Here is a 22,029-nt window from a genome sequence, read left to right on the forward strand (position 1 = left end):
TGGAGCAGGTTTAGATACAGTCTAAAGCATAGATCTCAAAGTCTGTGCACAGAATTTAGCAAGGGCCTCGCACCTTCTGATGCATCAGGTAGGTGCACAATAGCATAGCCTAACCCTCTGTACTTTGGTCTATATTGATGCGGGACATAGACAGCCAGCTGATGACCAATCCATTAGTGCAATGGATGGCTGGAAGCATTTGTCTTTGCCTTTGCAATACCACAGAAGCAATGCATGGTCAATGTACAGCAATGACACACCTGTGTGAACAGCCAGGAGACCCCCCCCCCCATGTTATGTTACATAGTTACATAGTTAGTACGGTCGAAAAAAGACATATGTCCATCACGTTCAACCAGGGAATTAAGGGGTAGGGGTGTGGCGCGATATTGGGGAAGGGATGAGATTTTATATTTCTTCATAAGCATTAATCTTATTTTGTCAATTAGGAACATTCAGCACCCACCCGCTATCAAGGCAGCTGCCTATCATGTCATGCCCTACCTGCACAGGTGTGCTGGCTACTCAAATGATCCAATTAAGGAGGCCATTTAGTCAGCAGCAGCAGAAGTCCTGTGCCTGGACGCTCCAACAGGGGCCAGACACAAGCAGAAGCAGAAGCAGCAGAAGCAGCAGCATCACCACCTTTTGTTTTTTGGCTGCAGCAGCAGCAAGGCCCACAGGGCTGGCTAGCTGGCTAGCCAGCAAGCAGGTAGCAATGAAAGTAGGAATCTTTCTTTTTAACCCTGTAAGGGGGTGGTGCACTGTACCCGAAGATACTGCCATATCGGGTCAATGCATAGGGCGACGGAAGCAAGCTTCGAAATCGGCCCCCGTTCTCAAAAATCCATTTAATATATGGTCCCCAGATAGGGGACGTATCAGATATTAAACTGATAAGAACAGATACTACACTTGATCTTAGCCAAAAGGCCGAGAAGCGATAACCGTGAAAGGGGCGGGCCCAACAAGGTCCCCTTCATGGGCACTATCACTGCTTGCTGTCAGGGAGGTTGCCAGACAATTTTCCATGCACACTCTGGGCTGGGGGGCAGTCAACCACCAGTACACACAGCAGAACCTAAACCCATACCATTATTGCTAAGCAGCAAGACAGGGGCCCATTGCACTCCCACGGGGCCTTTTTAAATGCAATCCATAACCCGGATTTGCCAGGAACCCTTCTTACTCCTCCTACTTGCATGTGACACTGGGCTTAGGATCTGCATAGGAAACACACACACAAGCACACACCTACCTTTGTTGCCTGCAGATGCCTCCTTGGCTGTCCCCAAACGGTATCAAACCAACACCCACGGGAAGCTGTAAGCATAGAGGACATGCCTGCACCCCATTGGACTTACCTGTGTGGGTTAAATCCGGGTTATTTGACAACCTATGGCGGTGATGGTTCTGCTCAGGCAGAGCAGTGCTGATGCTCCTCATAAAGCTGTCGCTGCTGTGAAGGTTCTAGGTGACATCACAAATCCCTTTGGTTACATACACAACAAAGCTGGGTTGTTGTTGTTTACACTCTGCAAGGCCTGTGGAAGTGAGTGACATCATAGCACTGTAGTTCTGAGGGTTCAAGATGGATGCAACAATCTCCTGTTGCTTCTATGAAGGCCGTAATAGACGACATCACCAAACAGCTCCATAGTCACATACACAGCAAAGGAGAGATGTTGTTTACACCTAGTGATGTCAGTGGTATTGAGTGACATCACAGCACAGTGCTAAGGCTCCTGGGCCTGGACACAGCAGCGGCTGCAATATCTCAACGGAGAATACGTTTATATCTATGTGTGTGTGTGCGCATATATATATATATATATATATATATATATATATATATATATATATTTCTCCGCCGAAATCACTTTTAAACCCATTTCCACCTTTTTTTCCCTTCTCTTCCTCTTACTTTTTTTTCACGTTTTTTTACGTTTTTCTCCTTTTCGCCTCTTTTCTGGGCGTATTATTCTTCTTTTTCTTCTTTTTTTTTCGTCTAATGCATACCCCATCAGTGCAGCAATGCTTATTCAATACCGCCAGCAGATGGAGACACTGGGGGATAATTTTCTAAGGATTTATACTGATTTTTCCTGTCTGAATTTGTCGCACAGAAAGTTGCAGGCCAAATATGTGTGACATTTCTGCGACTTTAGCTTCTAGAGCATTTTTACAACATTATACATAGGTGCTGAATACATAAAAAGCGACTGTTCAGCGACAGACAAGTCGCATCGGCTGAAAGTAGGCCAGAATGTCAGTCCATGTTGGAGCAGGTTTAGATACAGTCTAAAGCATAGATCTCAAAGTCTGTGCACAGAATTTAGCAAGGGCCTCGCACCTTCTGATGCATCAGGTAGGTGCACAATAGCATAGCCTAACCCTCTGTACTTTGGTCTATATTGATGCGGGACATAGACAGCCAGCTGATGACCAATCCATTAGTGCAATGGATGGCTGGAAGCATTTGTCTTTGCCTTTGCAATACCACAGAAGCAATGCATGGTCAATGTACAGCAATGACACACCTGTGTGAACAGCCAGGAGACCCCCCCCCCCATGTTATGTTACATAGTTACATAGTTAGTACGGTCGAAAAAAGACATATGTCCATCACGTTCAACCAGGGAATTAAGGGGTAGGGGTGTGGCGCGATATTGGGGAAGGGATGAGATTTTATATTTCTTCATAAGCATTAATCTTATTTTGTCAATTAGGAACATTCAGCACCCACCCGCTATCAAGGCAGCTGCCTATCATGTCATGCCCTACCTGCACAGGTGTGCTGGCTACTCAAATGATCCAATTAAGGAGGCCATTTAGTCAGCAGCAGCAGAAGTCCTGTGCCTGGACGCTCCAACAGGGGCCAGACACAAGCAGAAGCAGAAGCAGCAGAAGCAGCAGCAGCACCACCTTTTGTTTTTTGGCTGCAGCAGCAGCAAGGCCCACAGGGCTGGCTAGCTGGCTAGCCAGCAAGCAGGTAGCAATGAAAGTAGGAATCTTTCTTTTTAACCCTGTAAGGGGGTGGTGCACTGTACCCGAAGATACTGCCATATCGGGTCAATGCATAGGGCGACGGAAGCAAGCTTCGAAATCGGCCCCCGTTCTCAAAAATCCATTTAATATATGGTCCCCAGATAGGGGACGTATCAGATATTAAACTGATAAGAACAGATACTACACTTGATCTTAGCCAAAAGGCCGAGAAGCGATAACCGTGAAAGGGGCGGGCCCAACAAGGTCCCCTTCATGGGCACTATCACTGCTTGCTGTCAGGGAGGCTGCCAGACAATTTTCCATGCACACTCTGGGCTGGGGGGCAGTCAACCACCAGTACACACAGCAGAACCTAAACCCATACCATTATTGCTAAGCAGCAAGACAGGGGCCCATTGCACTCCCACGGGGCCTTTTTAAATGCAATCCATAACCCGGATTTGCCAGGAACCCTTCTTACTCCTCCTACTTGCATGTGACACTGGGCTTAGGATCTGCATAGGAAACACACACACAAGCACACACCTACCTTTGTTGCCTGCAGATGCCTCCTTGGCTGTCCCCAAACGGTATCAAACCAACACCCACGGGAAGCTGTAAGCATAGAGGACATGCCTGCACCCCATTGGACTTACCTGTGTGGGTTAAATCCGGGTTATTTGACAACCTATGGCGGTGATGGTTCTGCTCAGGCAGAGCAGTGCTGATGCTCCTCATAAAGCTGTCGCTGCTGTGAAGGTTCTAGGTGACATCACAAATCCCTTTGGTTACATACACAACAAAGCTGGGTTGTTGTTGTTTACACTCTGCAAGGCCTGTGGAAGTGAGTGACATCATAGCACTGTAGTTCTGAGGGTTCAAGATGGATGCAACAATCTCCTGTTGCTTCTATGAAGGCCGTAATAGACGACATCACCAAACAGCTCCATAGTCACATACACAGCAAAGGAGAGATGTTGTTTACACCTAGTGATGTCAGTGGTATTGAGTGACATCACAGCACAGTGCTAAGGCTCCTGGGCCTGGACACAGCAGCGGCTGCAATATCTCAACGGAGAATACGTTTATATCTATGTGTGTGTGTGCGCATATATATATATATATATATATATATATATATATATATATATATATTTCTCCGCCGAAATCACTTTTAAACCCATTTCCACCTTTTTTTCCCTTCTCTTCCTCTTACTTTTTTTTCACGTTTTTTTACGTTTTTCTCCTTTTCGCCTCTTTTCTGGGCGTATTATTCTTCTTTTTCTTCTTTTTTTTCGTCTAATGCATACCCCATCAGTGCAGCAATGCTTATTCAATACCGCCAGCAGATGGAGACACTGGGGGATAATTTTCTAAGGATTTATACTGATTTTTCCTGTCTGAATTTGTCGCACAGAAAGTTGCAGGCCAAATATGTGTGACATTTCTGCGACTTTAGCTTCTAGAGCATTTTTACAACATTATACATAGGTGCTGAATACATAAAAAGCGACTGTTCAGCGACAGACAAGTCGCATCGGCTGAAAGTAGGCCAGAATGTCAGTCCATGTTGGAGCAGGTTTAGATACAGTCTAAAGCATAGATCTCAAAGTCTGTGCACAGAATTTAGCAAGGGCCTCGCACCTTCTGATGCATCAGGTAGGTGCACAATAGCATAGCCTAACCCTCTGTACTTTGGTCTATATTGATGCGGGACATAGACAGCCAGCTGATGACCAATCCATTAGTGCAATGGATGGCTGGAAGCATTTGTCTTTGCCTTTGCAATACCACAGAAGCAATGCATGGTCAATGTACAGCAATGACACACCTGTGTGAACAGCCAGGAGACCCCCCCCCCCCATGTTATGTTACATAGTTACATAGTTAGTACGGTCGAAAAAATACATATGTCCATCACGTTCAACCAGGGAATTAAGGGGTAGGGGTGTGGCGCGATATTGGGGAAGGGATGAGATTTTATATTTCTTCATAAGCATTAATCTTATTTTGTCAATTAGGAACATTCAGCACCCACCCGCTATCAAGGCAGCTGCCTATCATGTCATGCCCTACCTGCACAGGTGTGCTGGCTACTCAAATGATCCAATTAAGGAGGCCATTTAGTCAGCAGCAGCAGAAGTCCTGTGCCTGGACGCTCCAACAGGGGCCAGACACAAGCAGAAGCAGAAGCAGCAGAAGCAGCAGCAGCACCACCTTTTGTTTTTTGGCTGCAGCAGCAGCAAGGCCCACAGGGCTGGCTAGCTGGCTAGCCAGCAAGCAGGTAGCAATGAAAGTAGGAATCTTTCTTTTTAACCCTGTAAGGGGGTGGTGCACTGTACCCGAAGATACTGCCATATCGGGTCAATGCATAGGGCGACGGAAGCAAGCTTCGAAATCGGCCCCCGTTCTCAAAAATCCATTTAATATATGGTCCCCAGATAGGGGACGTATCAGATATTAAACTGATAAGAACAGATACTACACTTGATCTTAGCCAAAAGGCCGAGAAGCGATAACCGTGAAAGGGGCGGGCCCAACAAGGTCCCCTTCATGGGCACTATCACTGCTTGCTGTCAGGGAGGCTGCCAGACAATTTTCCATGCACACTCTGGGCTGGGGGGCAGTCAACCACCAGTACACACAGCAGAACCTAAACCCATACCATTATTGCTAAGCAGCAAGACAGGGGCCCATTGCACTCCCACGGGGCCTTTTTAAATGCAATCCATAACCCGGATTTGCCAGGAACCCTTCTTACTCCTCCTACTTGCATGTGACACTGGGCTTAGGATCTGCATAGGAAACACACACACAAGCACACACCTACCTTTGTTGCCTGCAGATGCCTCCTTGGCTGTCCCCAAACGGTATCAAACCAACACCCACGGGAAGCTGTAAGCATAGAGGACATGCCTGCACCCCATTGGACTTACCTGTGTGGGTTAAATCCGGGTTATTTGACAACCTATGGCGGTGATGGTTCTGCTCAGGCAGAGCAGTGCTGATGCTCCTCATAAAGCTGTCGCTGCTGTGAAGGTTCTAGGTGACATCACAAATCCCTTTGGTTACATACACAACAAAGCTGGGTTGTTGTTGTTTACACTCTGCAAGGCCTGTGGAAGTGAGTGACATCATAGCACTGTAGTTCTGAGGGTTCAAGATGGATGCAACAATCTCCTGTTGCTTCTATGAAGGCCGTAATAGACGACATCACCAAACAGCTCCATAGTCACATACACAGCAAAGGAGAGATGTTGTTTACACCTAGTGATGTCAGTGGTATTGAGTGACATCACAGCACAGTGCTAAGGCTCCTGGGCCTGGACACAGCAGCGGCTGCAATATCTCAACGGAGAATACGTTTATATCTATGTGTGTGTGTGCGCATATATATATATATATATATATATATATATATATATATATATATATTCTCCGCCGAAATCACTTTTAAACCCATTTCCACCTTTTTTTCCCTTCTCTTCCTCTTACTTTTTTTTCACGTTTTTTTACGTTTTTCTCCTTTTCGCCTCTTTTCTGGGCGTATTATTCTTCTTTTTCTTCTTTTTTTTTCGTCTAATGCATACCCCATCAGTGCAGCAATGCTTATTCAATACCGCCAGCAGATGGAGACACTGGGGGATAATTTTCTAAGGATTTATACTGATTTTTCCTGTCTGAATTTGTCGCACAGAAAGTTGCAGGCCAAATATGTGTGACATTTCTGCGACTTTAGCTTCTAGAGCATTTTTACAACATTATACATAGGTGCTGAATACATAAAAAGCGACTGTTCAGCGACAGACAAGTCGCATCGGCTGAAAGTAGGCCAGAATGTCAGTCCATGTTGGAGCAGGTTTAGATACAGTCTAAAGCATAGATCTCAAAGTCTGTGCACAGAATTTAGCAAGGGCCTCGCACCTTCTGATGCATCAGGTAGGTGCACAATAGCATAGCCTAACCCTCTGTACTTTGGTCTATATTGATGCGGGACATAGACAGCCAGCTGATGACCAATCCATTAGTGCAATGGATGGCTGGAAGCATTTGTCTTTGCCTTTGCAATACCACAGAAGCAATGCATGGTCAATGTACAGCAATGACACACCTGTGTGAACAGCCAGGAGACCCCCCCCCCCATGTTATGTTACATAGTTACATAGTTAGTACGGTCGAAAAAAGACATATGTCCATCACGTTCAACCAGGGAATTAAGGGGTAGGGGTGTGGCGCGATATTGGGGAAGGGATGAGATTTTATATTTCTTCATAAGCATTAATCTTATTTTGTCAATTAGGAACATTCAGCACCCACCCGCTATCAAGGCAGCTGCCTATCATGTCATGCCCTACCTGCACAGGTGTGCTGGCTACTCAAATGATCCAATTAAGGAGGCCATTTAGTCAGCAGCAGCAGAAGTCCTGTGCCTGGACGCTCCAACAGGGGCCAGACACAAGCAGAAGCAGAAGCAGCAGAAGCAGCAGCAGCACCACCTTTTGTTTTTTGGCTGCAGCAGCAGCAAGGCCCACAGGGCTGGCTAGCTGGCTAGCCAGCAAGCAGGTAGCAATGAAAGTAGGAATCTTTCTTTTTAACCCTGTAAGGGGGTGGTGCACTGTACCCGAAGATACTGCCATATCGGGTCAATGCATAGGGCGACGGAAGCAAGCTTCGAAATCGGCCCCCGTTCTCAAAAATCCATTTAATATATGGTCCCCAGATAGGGGACGTATCAGATATTAAACTGATAAGAACAGATACTACACTTGATCTTAGCCAAAAGGCCGAGAAGCGATAACCGTGAAAGGGGCGGGCCCAACAAGGTCCCCTTCATGGGCACTATCACTGCTTGCTGTCAGGGAGGCTGCCAGACAATTTTCCATGCACACTCTGGGCTGGGGGGCAGTCAACCACCAGTACACACAGCAGAACCTAAACCCATACCATTATTGCTAAGCAGCAAGACAGGGGCCCATTGCACTCCCACGGGGCCTTTTTAAATGCAATCCATAACCCGGATTTGCCAGGAACCCTTCTTACTCCTCCTACTTGCATGTGACACTGGGCTTAGGATCTGCATAGGAAACACACACACAAGCACACACCTACCTTTGTTGCCTGCAGATGCCTCCTTGGCTGTCCCCAAACGGTATCAAACCAACACCCACGGGAAGCTGTAAGCATAGAGGACATGCCTGCACCCCATTGGACTTACCTGTGTGGGTTAAATCCGGGTTATTTGACAACCTATGGCGGTGATGGTTCTGCTCAGGCAGAGCAGTGCTGATGCTCCTCATAAAGCTGTCGCTGCTGTGAAGGTTCTAGGTGACATCACAAATCCCTTTGGTTACATACACAACAAAGCTGGGTTGTTGTTGTTTACACTCTGCAAGGCCTGTGGAAGTGAGTGACATCATAGCACTGTAGTTCTGAGGGTTCAAGATGGATGCAACAATCTCCTGTTGCTTCTATGAAGGCCGTAATAGACGACATCACCAAACAGCTCCATAGTCACATACACAGCAAAGGAGAGATGTTGTTTACACCTAGTGATGTCAGTGGTATTGAGTGACATCACAGCACAGTGCTAAGGCTCCTGGGCCTGGACACAGCAGCGGCTGCAATATCTCAACGGAGAATACGTTTATATCTATGTGTGTGTGTGCGCATATATATATATATATATATATATATATATATATATATATATATATTCTCCGCCGAAATCACTTTTAAACCCATTTCCACCTTTTTTTCCCTTCTCTTCCTCTTACTTTTTTTTCACGTTTTTTTACGTTTTTCTCCTTTTCGCCTCTTTTCTGGGCGTATTATTCTTCTTTTTCTTCTTTTTTTTCGTCTAATGCATACCCCATCAGTGCAGCAATGCTTATTCAATACCGCCAGCAGATGGAGACACTGGGGGATAATTTTCTAAGGATTTATACTGATTTTTCCTGTCTGAATTTGTCGCACAGAAAGTTGCAGGCCAAATATGTGTGACATTTCTGCGACTTTAGCTTCTAGAGCATTTTTACAACATTATACATAGGTGCTGAATACATAAAAAGCGACTGTTCAGCGACAGACAAGTCGCATCGGCTGAAAGTAGGCCAGAATGTCAGTCCATGTTGGAGCAGGTTTAGATACAGTCTAAAGCATAGATCTCAAAGTCTGTGCACAGAATTTAGCAAGGGCCTCGCACCTTCTGATGCATCAGGTAGGTGCACAATAGCATAGCCTAACCCTCTGTACTTTGGTCTATATTGATGCGGGACATAGACAGCCAGCTGATGACCAATCCATTAGTGCAATGGATGGCTGGAAGCATTTGTCTTTGCCTTTGCAATACCACAGAAGCAATGCATGGTCAATGTACAGCAATGACACACCTGTGTGAACAGCCAGGAGACCCCCCCCCCCATGTTATGTTACATAGTTACATAGTTAGTACGGTCGAAAAAAGACATATGTCCATCACGTTCAACCAGGGAATTAAGGGGTAGGGGTGTGGCGCGATATTGGGGAAGGGATGAGATTTTATATTTCTTCATAAGCATTAATCTTATTTTGTCAATTAGGAACATTCAGCACCCACCCGCTATCAAGGCAGCTGCCTATCATGTCATGCCCTACCTGCACAGGTGTGCTGGCTACTCAAATGATCCAATTAAGGAGGCCATTTAGTCAGCAGCAGCAGAAGTCCTGTGCCTGGACGCTCCAACAGGGGCCAGACACAAGCAGAAGCAGAAGCAGCAGAAGCAGCAGCAGCACCACCTTTTGTTTTTTGGCTGCAGCAGCAGCAAGGCCCACAGGGCTGGCTAGCTGGCTAGCCAGCAAGCAGGTAGCAATGAAAGTAGGAATCTTTCTTTTTAACCCTGTAAGGGGGTGGTGCACTGTACCCGAAGATACTGCCATATCGGGTCAATGCATAGGGCGACGGAAGCAAGCTTCGAAATCGGCCCCCGTTCTCAAAAATCCATTTAATATATGGTCCCCAGATAGGGGACGTATCAGATATTAAACTGATAAGAACAGATACTACACTTGATCTTAGCCAAAAGGCCGAGAAGCGATAACCGTGAAAGGGGCGGGCCCAACAAGGTCCCCTTCATGGGCACTATCACTGCTTGCTGTCAGGGAGGCTGCCAGACAATTTTCCATGCACACTCTGGGCTGGGGGGCAGTCAACCACCAGTACACACAGCAGAACCTAAACCCATACCATTATTGCTAAGCAGCAAGACAGGGGCCCATTGCACTCCCACGGGGCCTTTTTAAATGCAATCCATAACCCGGATTTGCCAGGAACCCTTCTTACTCCTCCTACTTGCATGTGACACTGGGCTTAGGATCTGCATAGGAAACACACACACAAGCACACACCTACCTTTGTTGCCTGCAGATGCCTCCTTGGCTGTCCCCAAACGGTATCAAACCAACACCCACGGGAAGCTGTAAGCATAGAGGACATGCCTGCACCCCATTGGACTTACCTGTGTGGGTTAAATCCGGGTTATTTGACAACCTATGGCGGTGATGGTTCTGCTCAGGCAGAGCAGTGCTGATGCTCCTCATAAAGCTGTCGCTGCTGTGAAGGTTCTAGGTGACATCACAAATCCCTTTGGTTACATACACAACAAAGCTGGGTTGTTGTTGTTTACACTCTGCAAGGCCTGTGGAAGTGAGTGACATCATAGCACTGTAGTTCTGAGGGTTCAAGATGGATGCAACAATCTCCTGTTGCTTCTATGAAGGCCGTAATAGACGACATCACCAAACAGCTCCATAGTCACATACACAGCAAAGGAGAGATGTTGTTTACACCTAGTGATGTCAGTGGTATTGAGTGACATCACAGCACAGTGCTAAGGCTCCTGGGCCTGGACACAGCAGCGGCTGCAATATCTCAACGGAGAATACGTTTATATCTATGTGTGTGTGTGCGCATATATATATATATATATATATATATATATATATATATATATATATATCTCCGCCGAAATCACTTTTAAACCCATTTCCACCTTTTTTTCCCTTCTCTTCCTCTTACTTTTTTTTCACGTTTTTTTACGTTTTTCTCCTTTTCGCCTCTTTTCTGGGCGTATTATTCTTCTTTTTCTTCTTTTTTTTCGTCTAATGCATACCCCATCAGTGCAGCAATGCTTATTCAATACCGCCAGCAGATGGAGACACTGGGGGATAATTTTCTAAGGATTTATACTGATTTTTCCTGTCTGAATTTGTCGCACAGAAAGTTGCAGGCCAAATATGTGTGACATTTCTGCGACTTTAGCTTCTAGAGCATTTTTACAACATTATACATAGGTGCTGAATACATAAAAAGCGACTGTTCAGCGACAGACAAGTCGCATCGGCTGAAAGTAGGCCAGAATGTCAGTCCATGTTGGAGCAGGTTTAGATACAGTCTAAAGCATAGATCTCAAAGTCTGTGCACAGAATTTAGCAAGGGCCTCGCACCTTCTGATGCATCAGGTAGGTGCACAATAGCATAGCCTAACCCTCTGTACTTTGGTCTATATTGATGCGGGACATAGACAGCCAGCTGATGACCAATCCATTAGTGCAATGGATGGCTGGAAGCATTTGTCTTTGCCTTTGCAATACCACAGAAGCAATGCATGGTCAATGTACAGCAATGACACACCTGTGTGAACAGCCAGGAGACCCCCCCCCCCCATGTTATGTTACATAGTTACATAGTTAGTACGGTCGAAAAAATACATATGTCCATCACGTTCAACCAGGGAATTAAGGGGTAGGGGTGTGGCGCGATATTGGGGAAGGGATGAGATTTTATATTTCTTCATAAGCATTAATCTTATTTTGTCAATTAGGAACATTCAGCACCCACCCGCTATCAAGGCAGCTGCCTATCATGTCATGCCCTACCTGCACAGGTGTGCTGGCTACTCAAATGATCCAATTAAGGAGGCCATTTAGTCAGCAGCAGCAGAAGTCCTGTGCCTGGACGCTCCAACAGGGGCCAGACACAAGCAGAAGCAGAAGCAGCAGAAGCAGCAGCAGCACCACCTTTTGTTTTTTGGCTGCAGCAGCAGCAAGGCCCACAGGGCTGGCTAGCTGGCTAGCCAGCAAGCAGGTAGCAATGAAAGTAGGAATCTTTCTTTTTAACCCTGTAAGGGGGTGGTGCACTGTACCCGAAGATACTGCCATATCGGGTCAATGCATAGGGCGACGGAAGCAAGCTTCGAAATCGGCCCCCGTTCTCAAAAATCCATTTAATATATGGTCCCCAGATAGGGGACGTATCAGATATTAAACTGATAAGAACAGATACTACACTTGATCTTAGCCAAAAGGCCGAGAAGCGATAACCGTGAAAGGGGCGGGCCCAACAAGGTCCCCTTCATGGGCACTATCACTGCTTGCTGTCAGGGAGGCTGCCAGACAATTTTCCATGCACACTCTGGGCTGGGGGGCAGTCAACCACCAGTACACACAGCAGAACCTAAACCCATACCATTATTGCTAAGCAGCAAGACAGGGGCCCATTGCACTCCCACGGGGCCTTTTTAAATGCAATCCATAACCCGGATTTGCCAGGAACCCTTCTTACTCCTCCTACTTGCATGTGACACTGGGCTTAGGATCTGCATAGGAAACACACACACAAGCACACACCTACCTTTGTTGCCTGCAGATGCCTCCTTGGCTGTCCCCAAACGGTATCAAACCAACACCCACGGGAAGCTGTAAGCATAGAGGACATGCCTGCACCCCATTGGACTTACCTGTGTGGGTTAAATCCGGGTTATTTGACAACCTATGGCGGTGATGGTTCTGCTCAGGCAGAGCAGTGCTGATGCTCCTCATAAAGCTGTCGCTGCTGTGAAGGTTCTAGGTGACATCACAAATCCCTTTGGTTACATACACAACAAAGCTGGGTTGTTGTTGTTTACACTCTGCAAGGCCTGTGGAAGTGAGTGACATCATAGCACTGTAGTTCTGAGGGTTCAAGATGGATGCAACAATCTCCTGTTGCTTCTATGAAGGCCGTAATAGACGACATCACCAAACAGCTCCATAGTCACATACACAGCAAAGGAGAGATGTTGTTTACACCTAGTGATGTCAGTGGTATTGAGTGACATCACAGCACAGTGCTAAGGCTCCTGGGCCTGGACACAGCAGCGGCTGCAATATCTCAACGGAGAATACGTTTATATCTATGTGTGTGTGTGCGCATATATATATATATATATATATATATATATATATATATTTCTCCGCCGAAATCACTTTTAAACCCATTTCCACCTTTTTTTCCCTTCTCTTCCTCTTACTTTTTTTTCACGTTTTTTTACGTTTTTCTCCTTTTCGCCTCTTTTCTGGGCGTATTATTCTTCTTTTTCTTCTTTTTTTTCGTCTAATGCATACCCCATCAGTGCAGCAATGCTTATTCAATACCGCCAGCAGATGGAGACACTGGGGGATAATTTTCTAAGGATTTATACTGATTTTTCCTGTCTGAATTTGTCGCACAGAAAGTTGCAGGCCAAATATGTGTGACATTTCTGCGACTTTAGCTTCTAGAGCATTTTTACAACATTATACATAGGTGCTGAATACATAAAAAGCGACTGTTCAGCGACAGACAAGTCGCATCGGCTGAAAGTAGGCCAGAATGTCAGTCCATGTGGGAGCAGGTTTAGATACAGTCTAAAGCATAGATCTCAAAGTCTGTGCACAGAATTTAGCAAGGGCCTCGCACCTTCTGATGCATCAGGTAGGTGCACAATAGCATAGCCTAACCCTCTGTACTTTGGTCTATATTGATGCGGGACATAGACAGCCAGCTGATGACCAATCCATTAGTGCAATGGATGGCTGGAAGCATTTGTCTTTGCCTTTGCAATACCACAGAAGCAATGCATGGTCAATGTACAGCAATGACACACCTGTGTGAACAGCCAGGAGACCCCCCCCCCCATGTTATGTTACATAGTTACATAGTTAGTACGGTCGAAAAAAGACATATGTCCATCACGTTCAACCAGGGAATTAAGGGGTAGGGGTGTGGCGCGATATTGGGGAAGGGATGAGATTTTATATTTCTTCATAAGCATTAATCTTATTTTGTCAATTAGGAACATTCAGCACCCACCCGCTATCAAGGCAGCTGCCTATCATGTCATGCCCTACCTGCACAGGTGTGCTGGCTACTCAAATGATCCAATTAAGGAGGCCATTTAGTCAGCAGCAGCAGAAGTCCTGTGCCTGGACGCTCCAACAGGGGCCAGACACAAGCAGAAGCAGAAGCAGCAGAAGCAGCAGCAGCACCACCTTTTGTTTTTTGGCTGCAGCAGCAGCAAGGCCCACAGGGCTGGCTAGCTGGCTAGCCAGCAAGCAGGTAGCAATGAAAGTAGGAATCTTTCTTTTTAACCCTGTAAGGGGGTGGTGCACTGTACCCGAAGATACTGCCATATCGGGTCAATGCATAGGGCGACGGAAGCAAGCTTCGAAATCGGCCCCCGTTCTCAAAAATCCATTTAATATATGGTCCCCAGATAGGGGACGTATCAGATATTAAACTGATAAGAACAGATACTACACTTGATCTTAGCCAAAAGGCCGAGAAGCGATAACCGTGAAAGGGGCGGGCCCAACAAGGTCCCCTTCATGGGCACTATCACTGCTTGCTGTCAGGGAGGCTGCCAGACAATTTTCCATGCACACTCTGGGCTGGGGGGCAGTCAACCACCAGTACACACAGCAGAACCTAAACCCATACCATTATTGCTAAGCAGCAAGACAGGGGCCCATTGCACTCCCACGGGGCCTTTTTAAATGCAATCCATAACCCGGATTTGCCAGGAACCCTTCTTACTCCTCCTACTTGCATGTGACACTGGGCTTAGGATCTGCATAGGAAACACACACACAAGCACACACCTACCTTTGTTGCCTGCAGATGCCTCCTTGGCTGTCCCCAAACGGTATCAAACCAACACCCACGGGAAGCTGTAAGCATAGAGGACATGCCTGCACCCCATTGGACTTACCTGTGTGGGTTAAATCCGGGTTATTTGACAACCTATGGCGGTGATGGTTCTGCTCAGGCAGAGCAGTGCTGATGCTCCTCATAAAGCTGTCGCTGCTGTGAAGGTTCTAGGTGACATCACAAATCCCTTTGGTTACATACACAACAAAGCTGGGTTGTTGTTGTTTACACTCTGCAAGGCCTGTGGAAGTGAGTGACATCATAGCACTGTAGTTCTGAGGGTTCAAGATGGATGCAACAATCTCCTGTTGCTTCTATGAAGGCCGTAATAGACGACATCACCAAACAGCTCCATAGTCACATACACAGCAAAGGAGAGATGTTGTTTACACCTAGTGATGTCAGTGGTATTGAGTGACATCACAGCACAGTGCTAAGGCTCCTGGGCCTGGACACAGCAGCGGCTGCAATATCTCAACGGAGAATACGTTTATATCTATGTGTGTGTGTGCGCATATATATATATATATATATATATATATATATATATATATATTTCTCCGCCGAAATCACTTTTAAACCCATTTCCACCTTTTTTTCCCTTCTCTTCCTCTTACTTTTTTTTCACGTTTTTTTACGTTTTTCTCCTTTTCGCCTCTTTTCTGGGCGTATTATTCTTCTTTTTCTTCTTTTTTTTCGTCTAATGCATACCCCATCAGTGCAGCAATGCTTATTCAATACCGCCAGCAGATGGAGACACTGGGGGATAATTTTCTAAGGATTTATACTGATTTTTCCTGTCTGAATTTGTCGCACAGAAAGTTGCAGGCCAAATATGTGTGACATTTCTGCGACTTTAGCTTCTAGAGCATTTTTACAACATTATACATAGGTGCTGAATACATAAAAAGCGACTGTTCAGCGACAGACAAGTCGCATCGGCTGAAAGTAGGCCAGAATGTCAGTCCATGTTGGAGCAGGTTTAGATACAGTCTAAAGCATAGATCTCAAAGTCTGTGCACAGAATTTAGCAAGGGCCTCGCACCTTCTGATGCATCAGGTAGGTGCACAATAGCATAGCCTAACCCTCTGTACTTTGGTCTATATTGATGCGGGACATAGACAGCCAGCTGATGACCAATCCATTAGTGCAATGGATGGCTGGAAGCATTTGTCTTTGCCTTTGCAATACCACAGAAGCAATGCATGGTCAATGTACAGCAATGACACACCTGTGTGAACAGCCAGGAGACCCCCCCCCCCATGTTATGTTACATAGTTACATAGTTAGTACGGTCGAAAAAAGACATATGTCCATCACGTTCAACCAGGGAATTAAGGGGTAGGGGTGTGGCGCGATATTGGGGAAGGGATGAGATTTTATATTTCTTCATAAGCATTAATCTTATTTTGTCAATTAGGAACATTCAGCACCCACCCGCTATCAAGGCAGCTGCCTATCATGTCATGCCCTACCTGCACAGGTGTGCTGGCTACTCAAATGATCCAATTAAGGAGGCCATTTAGTCAGCAGCAGCAGAAGTCCTGTGCCTGGACGCTCCAACAGGGGCCAGACACAAGCAGAAGCAGAAGCAGCAGAAGCAGCAGCAGCACCACCTTTTGTTTTTTGGCTGCAGCAGCAGCAAGGCCCACAGGGCTGGCTAGCTGGCTAGCCAGCAAGCAGGTAGCAATGAAAGTAGGAATCTTTCTTTTTAACCCTGTAAGGGGGTGGTGCACTGTACCCGAAGATACTGCCATATCGGGTCAATGCATAGGGCGACGGAAGCAAGCTTCGAAATCGGCCCCCGTTCTCAAAAATCCATTTAATATATGGTCCCCAGATAGGGGACGTATCAGATATTAAACTGATAAGAACAGATACTACACTTGATCTTAGCCAAAAGGCCGAGAAGCGATAACCGTGAAAGGGGCGGGCCCAACAAGGTCCCCTTCATGGGCACTATCACTGCTTGCTGTCAGGGAGGCTGCCAGACAATTTTCCATGCACACTCTGGGCTGGGGGGCAGTCAACCACCAGTACACACAGCAGAACCTAAACCCATACCATTATTGCTAAGCAGCAAGACAGGGGCCCATTGCACTCCCACGGGGCCTTTTTAAATGCAATCCATAACCCGGATTTGCCAGGAACCCTTCTTACTCCTCCTACTTGCATGTGACACTGGGCTTAGGATCTGCATAGGAAACACACACACAAGCACACACCTACCTTTGTTGCCTGCAGATGCCTCCTTGGCTGTCCCCAAACGGTATCAAACCAACACCCACGGGAAGCTGTAAGCATAGAGGACATGCCTGCACCCCATTGGACTTACCTGTGTGGGTTAAATCCGGGTTATTTGACAACCTATGGCGGTGATGGTTCTGCTCAGGCAGAGCAGTGCTGATGCTCCTCATAAAGCTGTCGCTGCTGTGAAGGTTCTAGGTGACATCACAAATCCCTTTGGTTACATACACAACAAAGCTGGGTTGTTGTTGTTTACACTCTGCAAGGCCTGTGGAAGTGAGTGACATCATAGCACTGTAGTTCTGAGGGTTCAAGATGGATGCAACAATCTCCTGTTGCTTCTATGAAGGCCGTAATAGACGACATCACCAAACAGCTCCATAGTCACATACACAGCAAAGGAGAGATGTTGTTTACACCTAGTGATGTCAGTGGTATTGAGTGACATCACAGCACAGTGCTAAGGCTCCTGGGCCTGGACACAGCAGCGGCTGCAATATCTCAACGGAGAATACGTTTATATCTATGTGTGTGTGTGCGCATATATATATATATATATATATATATATATATATATATATATATTTCTCCGCCGAAATCACTTTTAAACCCATTTCCACCTTTTTTTCCCTTCTCTTCCTCTTACTTTTTTTTCATGTTTTTTTACGTTTTTCTCCTTTTCGCCTCTTTTCTGGGCGTATTATTCTTCTTTTTCTTCTTTTTTTTCGTCTAATGCATACCCCATCAGTGCAGCAATGCTTATTCAATACCGCCAGCAGATGGAGACACTGGGGGATAATTTTCTAAGGATTTATACTGATTTTTCCTGTCTGAATTTGTCGCACAGAAAGTTGCAGGCCAAATATGTGTGACATTTCTGCGACTTTAGCTTCTAGAGCATTTTTACAACATTATACATAGGTGCTGAATACATAAAAAGCGACTGTTCAGCGACAGACAAGTCGCATCGGCTGAAAGTAGGCCAGAATGTCAGTCCATGTTGGAGCAGGTTTAGATACAGTCTAAAGCATAGATCTCAAAGTCTGTGCACAGAATTTAGCAAGGGCCTCGCACCTTCTGATGCATCAGGTAGGTGCACAATAGCATAGCCTAACCCTCTGTACTTTGGTCTATATTGATGCGGGACATAGACAGCCAGCTGATGACCAATCCATTAGTGCAATGGATGGCTGGAAGCATTTGTCTTTGCCTTTGCAATACCACAGAAGCAATGCATGGTCAATGTACAGCAATGACACACCTGTGTGAACAGCCAGGAGACCCCCCCCCCCATGTTATGTTACATAGTTACATAGTTAGTACGGTCGAAAAAAGACATATGTCCATCACGTTCAACCAGGGAATTAAGGGGTAGGGGTGTGGCGCGATATTGGGGAAGGGATGAGATTTTATATTTCTTCATAAGCATTAATCTTATTTTGTCAATTAGGAACATTCAGCACCCACCCGCTATCAAGGCAGCTGCCTATCATGTCATGCCCTACCTGCACAGGTGTGCTGGCTACTCAAATGATCCAATTAAGGAGGCCATTTAGTCAGCAGCAGCAGAAGTCCTGTGCCTGGACGCTCCAACAGGGGCCAGACACAAGCAGAAGCAGAAGCAGCAGAAGCAGCAGCAGCACCACCTTTTGTTTTTTGGCTGCAGCAGCAGCAAGGCCCACAGGGCTGGCTAGCTGGCTAGCCAGCAAGCAGGTAGCAATGAAAGTAGGAATCTTTCTTTTTAACCCTGTAAGGGGGTGGTGCACTGTACCCGAAGATACTGCCATATCGGGTCAATGCATAGGGCGACGGAAGCAAGCTTCGAAATCGGCCCCCGTTCTCAAAAATCCATTTAATATATGGTCGCCAGATAGGGGACGTATCAGATATTAAACTGATAAGAACAGATACTACACTTGATCTTAGCCAAAAGGCCGAGAAGCGATAACCGTGAAAGGGGCGGGCCCAACAAGGTCCCCTTCATGGGCACTATCACTGCTTGCTGTCAGGGAGGCTGCCAGACAATTTTCCATGCACACTCTGGGCTGGGGGGCAGTCAACCACCAGTACACACAGCAGAACCTAAACCCATACCATTATTGCTAAGCAGCAAGACAGGGGCCCATTGCACTCCCACGGGGCCTTTTTAAATGCAATCCATAACCCGGATTTGCCAGGAACCCTTCTTACTCCTCCTACTTGCATGTGACACTGGGCTTAGGATCTGCATAGGAAACACACACACAAGCACACACCTACCTTTGTTGCCTGCAGATGCCTCCTTGGCTGTCCCCAAACGGTATCAAACCAACACCCACGGGAAGCTGTAAGCATAGAGGACATGCCTGCACCCCATTGGACTTACCTGTGTGGGTTAAATCCGGGTTATTTGACAACCTATGGCGGTGATGGTTCTGCTCAGGCAGAGCAGTGCTGATGCTCCTCATAAAGCTGTCGCTGCTGTGAAGGTTCTAGGTGACATCACAAATCCCTTTGGTTACATACACAACAAAGCTGGGTTGTTGTTGTTTACACTCTGCAAGGCCTGTGGAAGTGAGTGACATCATAGCACTGTAGTTCTGAGGGTTCAAGATGGATGCAACAATCTCCTGTTGCTTCTATGAAGGCCGTAATAGACGACATCACCAAACAGCTCCATAGTCACATACACAGCAAAGGAGAGATGTTGTTTACACCTAGTGATGTCAGTGGTATTGAGTGACATCACAGCACAGTGCTAAGGCTCCTGGGCCTGGACACAGCAGCGGCTGCAATATCTCAACGGAGAATACGTTTATATCTATGTGTGTGTGTGCGCATATATATATATATATATATATATATATATATATATATATATATATTTCTCCGCCGAAATCACTTTTAAACCCATTTCCACCTTTTTTTCCCTTCTCTTCCTCTTACTTTTTTTTCACGTTTTTTTACGTTTTTCTCCTTTTCGCCTCTTTTCTGGGCGTATTATTCTTCTTTTTCTTCTTTTTTTTCGTCTAATGCATACCCCATCAGTGCAGCAATGCTTATTCAATACCGCCAGCAGATGGAGACACTGGGGGATAATTTTCTAAGGATTTATACTGATTTTTCCTGTCTGAATTTGTCGCACAGAAAGTTGCAGGCCAAATATGTGTGACATTTCTGCGACTTTAGCTTCTAGAGCATTTTTACAACATTATACATAGGTGCTGAATACATAAAAAGCGACTGTTCAGCGACAGACAAGTCGCATCGGCTGAAAGTAGGCCAGAATGTCAGTCCATGTTGGAGCAGGTTTAGATACAGTCTAAAGCATAGATCTCAAAGTCTGTGCACAGAATTTAGCAAGGGCCTCGCACCTTCTGATGCATCAGGTAGGTGCACAATAGCATAGCCTAACCCTCTGTACTTTGGTCTATATTGATGCGGGACATAGACAGCCAGCTGATGACCAATCCATTAGTGCAATGGATGGCTGGAAGCATTTGTCTTTGCCTTTGCAATACCACAGAAGCAATGCATGGTCAATGTACAGCAATGACACACCTGTGTGAACAGCCAGGAGACCCCCCCCCCCCATGTTATGTTACATAGTTACATAGTTAGTACGGTCGAAAAAAGACATATGTCCATCACGTTCAACCAGGGAATTAAGGGGTAGGGGTGTGGCGCGATATTGGGGAAGGGATGAGATTTTATATTTCTTCATAAGCATTAATCTTATTTTGTCAATTAGGAACATTCAGCACCCACCCGCTATCAAGGCAGCTGCCTATCATGTCATGCCCTACCTGCACAGGTGTGCTGGCTACTCAAATGATCCAATTAAGGAGGCCATTTAGTCAGCAGCAGCAGAAGTCCTGTGCCTGGACGCTCCAACAGGGGCCAGACACAAGCAGAAGCAGAAGCAGCAGAAGCAGCAGCAGCACCACCTTTTGTTTTTTGGCTGCAGCAGCAGCAAGGCCCACAGGGCTGGCTAGCTGGCTAGCCAGCAAGCAGGTAGCAATGAAAGTAGGAATCTTTCTTTTTAACCCTGTAAGGGGGTGGTGCACTGTACCCGAAGATACTGCCATATCGGGTCAATGCATAGGGCGACGGAAGCAAGCTTCGAAATCGGCCCCCGTTCTCAAAAATCCATTTAATATATGGTCGCCAGATAGGGGACGTATCAGATATTAAACTGATAAGAACAGATACTACACTTGATCTTAGCCAAAAGGCCGAGAAGCGATAACCGTGAAAGGGGCGGGCCCAACAAGGTCCCCTTCATGGGCACTATCACTGCTTGCTGTCAGGGAGGCTGCCAGACAATTTTCCATGCACACTCTGGGCTGGGGGGCAGTCAACCACCAGTACACACAGCAGAACCTAAACCCATACCATTATTGCTAAGCAGCAAGACAGGGGCCCATTGCACTCCCACGGGGCCTTTTTAAATGCAATCCATAACCCGGATTTGCCAGGAACCCTTCTTACTCCTCCTACTTGCATGTGACACTGGGCTTAGGATCTGCATAGGAAACACACACACAAGCACACACCTACCTTTGTTGCCTGCAGATGCCTCCTTGGCTGTCCCCAAACGGTATCAAACCAACACCCACGGGAAGCTGTAAGCATAGAGGACATGCCTGCACCCCATTGGACTTACCTGTGTGGGTTAAATCCGGGTTATTTGACAACCTATGGCGGTGATGGTTCTGCTCAGGCAGAGCAGTGCTGATGCTCCTCATAAAGCTGTCGCTGCTGTGAAGGTTCTAGGTGACATCACAAATCCCTTTGGTTACATACACAACAAAGCTGGGTTGTTGTTGTT

At 46.3% G+C, this 22,029-nt stretch overlaps 10 non-coding genes across 10 annotated transcripts; all 10 read right to left on the reverse strand.

Annotated features, from left to right (window-relative positions):
• Positions 1 to 754: 754 nt before the first annotated feature.
• On the reverse strand, positions 755 to 945 carry LOC130331440 (U2 spliceosomal RNA). Its single transcript, XR_008874345.1, has one exon. It is a non-coding gene; the product is annotated as a U2 spliceosomal RNA (small nuclear RNA).
• Positions 946 to 3,034: 2,089 nt separating this feature from the next.
• Positions 3,035 to 3,225, reverse strand: LOC130331452 (U2 spliceosomal RNA). The gene has a single exon (XR_008874356.1). It is a non-coding gene; the product is annotated as a U2 spliceosomal RNA (small nuclear RNA).
• Positions 3,226 to 5,314: 2,089 nt separating this feature from the next.
• Positions 5,315 to 5,505, reverse strand: LOC130331464 (U2 spliceosomal RNA). The gene has a single exon (XR_008874367.1). It is a non-coding gene; the product is annotated as a U2 spliceosomal RNA (small nuclear RNA).
• A 2,088-nt stretch (positions 5,506 to 7,593) lies between these two features.
• On the reverse strand, positions 7,594 to 7,784 carry LOC130331476 (U2 spliceosomal RNA). Its single transcript, XR_008874376.1, has one exon. It is a non-coding gene; the product is annotated as a U2 spliceosomal RNA (small nuclear RNA).
• Positions 7,785 to 9,871: 2,087 nt separating this feature from the next.
• LOC130331486 (U2 spliceosomal RNA) lies at positions 9,872 to 10,062 on the reverse strand. Its single transcript, XR_008874379.1, has one exon. It is a non-coding gene; the product is annotated as a U2 spliceosomal RNA (small nuclear RNA).
• Positions 10,063 to 12,151: 2,089 nt separating this feature from the next.
• On the reverse strand, positions 12,152 to 12,342 carry LOC130331487 (U2 spliceosomal RNA). The gene has a single exon (XR_008874380.1). It is a non-coding gene; the product is annotated as a U2 spliceosomal RNA (small nuclear RNA).
• Positions 12,343 to 14,422: 2,080 nt separating this feature from the next.
• LOC130331489 (U2 spliceosomal RNA) lies at positions 14,423 to 14,613 on the reverse strand. Its single transcript, XR_008874382.1, has one exon. It is a non-coding gene; the product is annotated as a U2 spliceosomal RNA (small nuclear RNA).
• A 2,084-nt stretch (positions 14,614 to 16,697) lies between these two features.
• Positions 16,698 to 16,888, reverse strand: LOC130331490 (U2 spliceosomal RNA). Its single transcript, XR_008874383.1, has one exon. It is a non-coding gene; the product is annotated as a U2 spliceosomal RNA (small nuclear RNA).
• A 2,086-nt stretch (positions 16,889 to 18,974) lies between these two features.
• LOC130331462 (U2 spliceosomal RNA) lies at positions 18,975 to 19,165 on the reverse strand. Its single transcript, XR_008874365.1, has one exon. It is a non-coding gene; the product is annotated as a U2 spliceosomal RNA (small nuclear RNA).
• A 2,089-nt stretch (positions 19,166 to 21,254) lies between these two features.
• On the reverse strand, positions 21,255 to 21,445 carry LOC130331463 (U2 spliceosomal RNA). Its single transcript, XR_008874366.1, has one exon. It is a non-coding gene; the product is annotated as a U2 spliceosomal RNA (small nuclear RNA).
• Between the last annotated feature and the right edge of the window lie 584 nt (positions 21,446 to 22,029).

Source organism: Hyla sarda, unplaced genomic scaffold, assembly GCF_029499605.1.
Source record: "Hyla sarda isolate aHylSar1 unplaced genomic scaffold, aHylSar1.hap1 scaffold_350, whole genome shotgun sequence".
Taxonomy (NCBI): Eukaryota; Metazoa; Chordata; class Amphibia; order Anura; family Hylidae; genus Hyla; species Hyla sarda.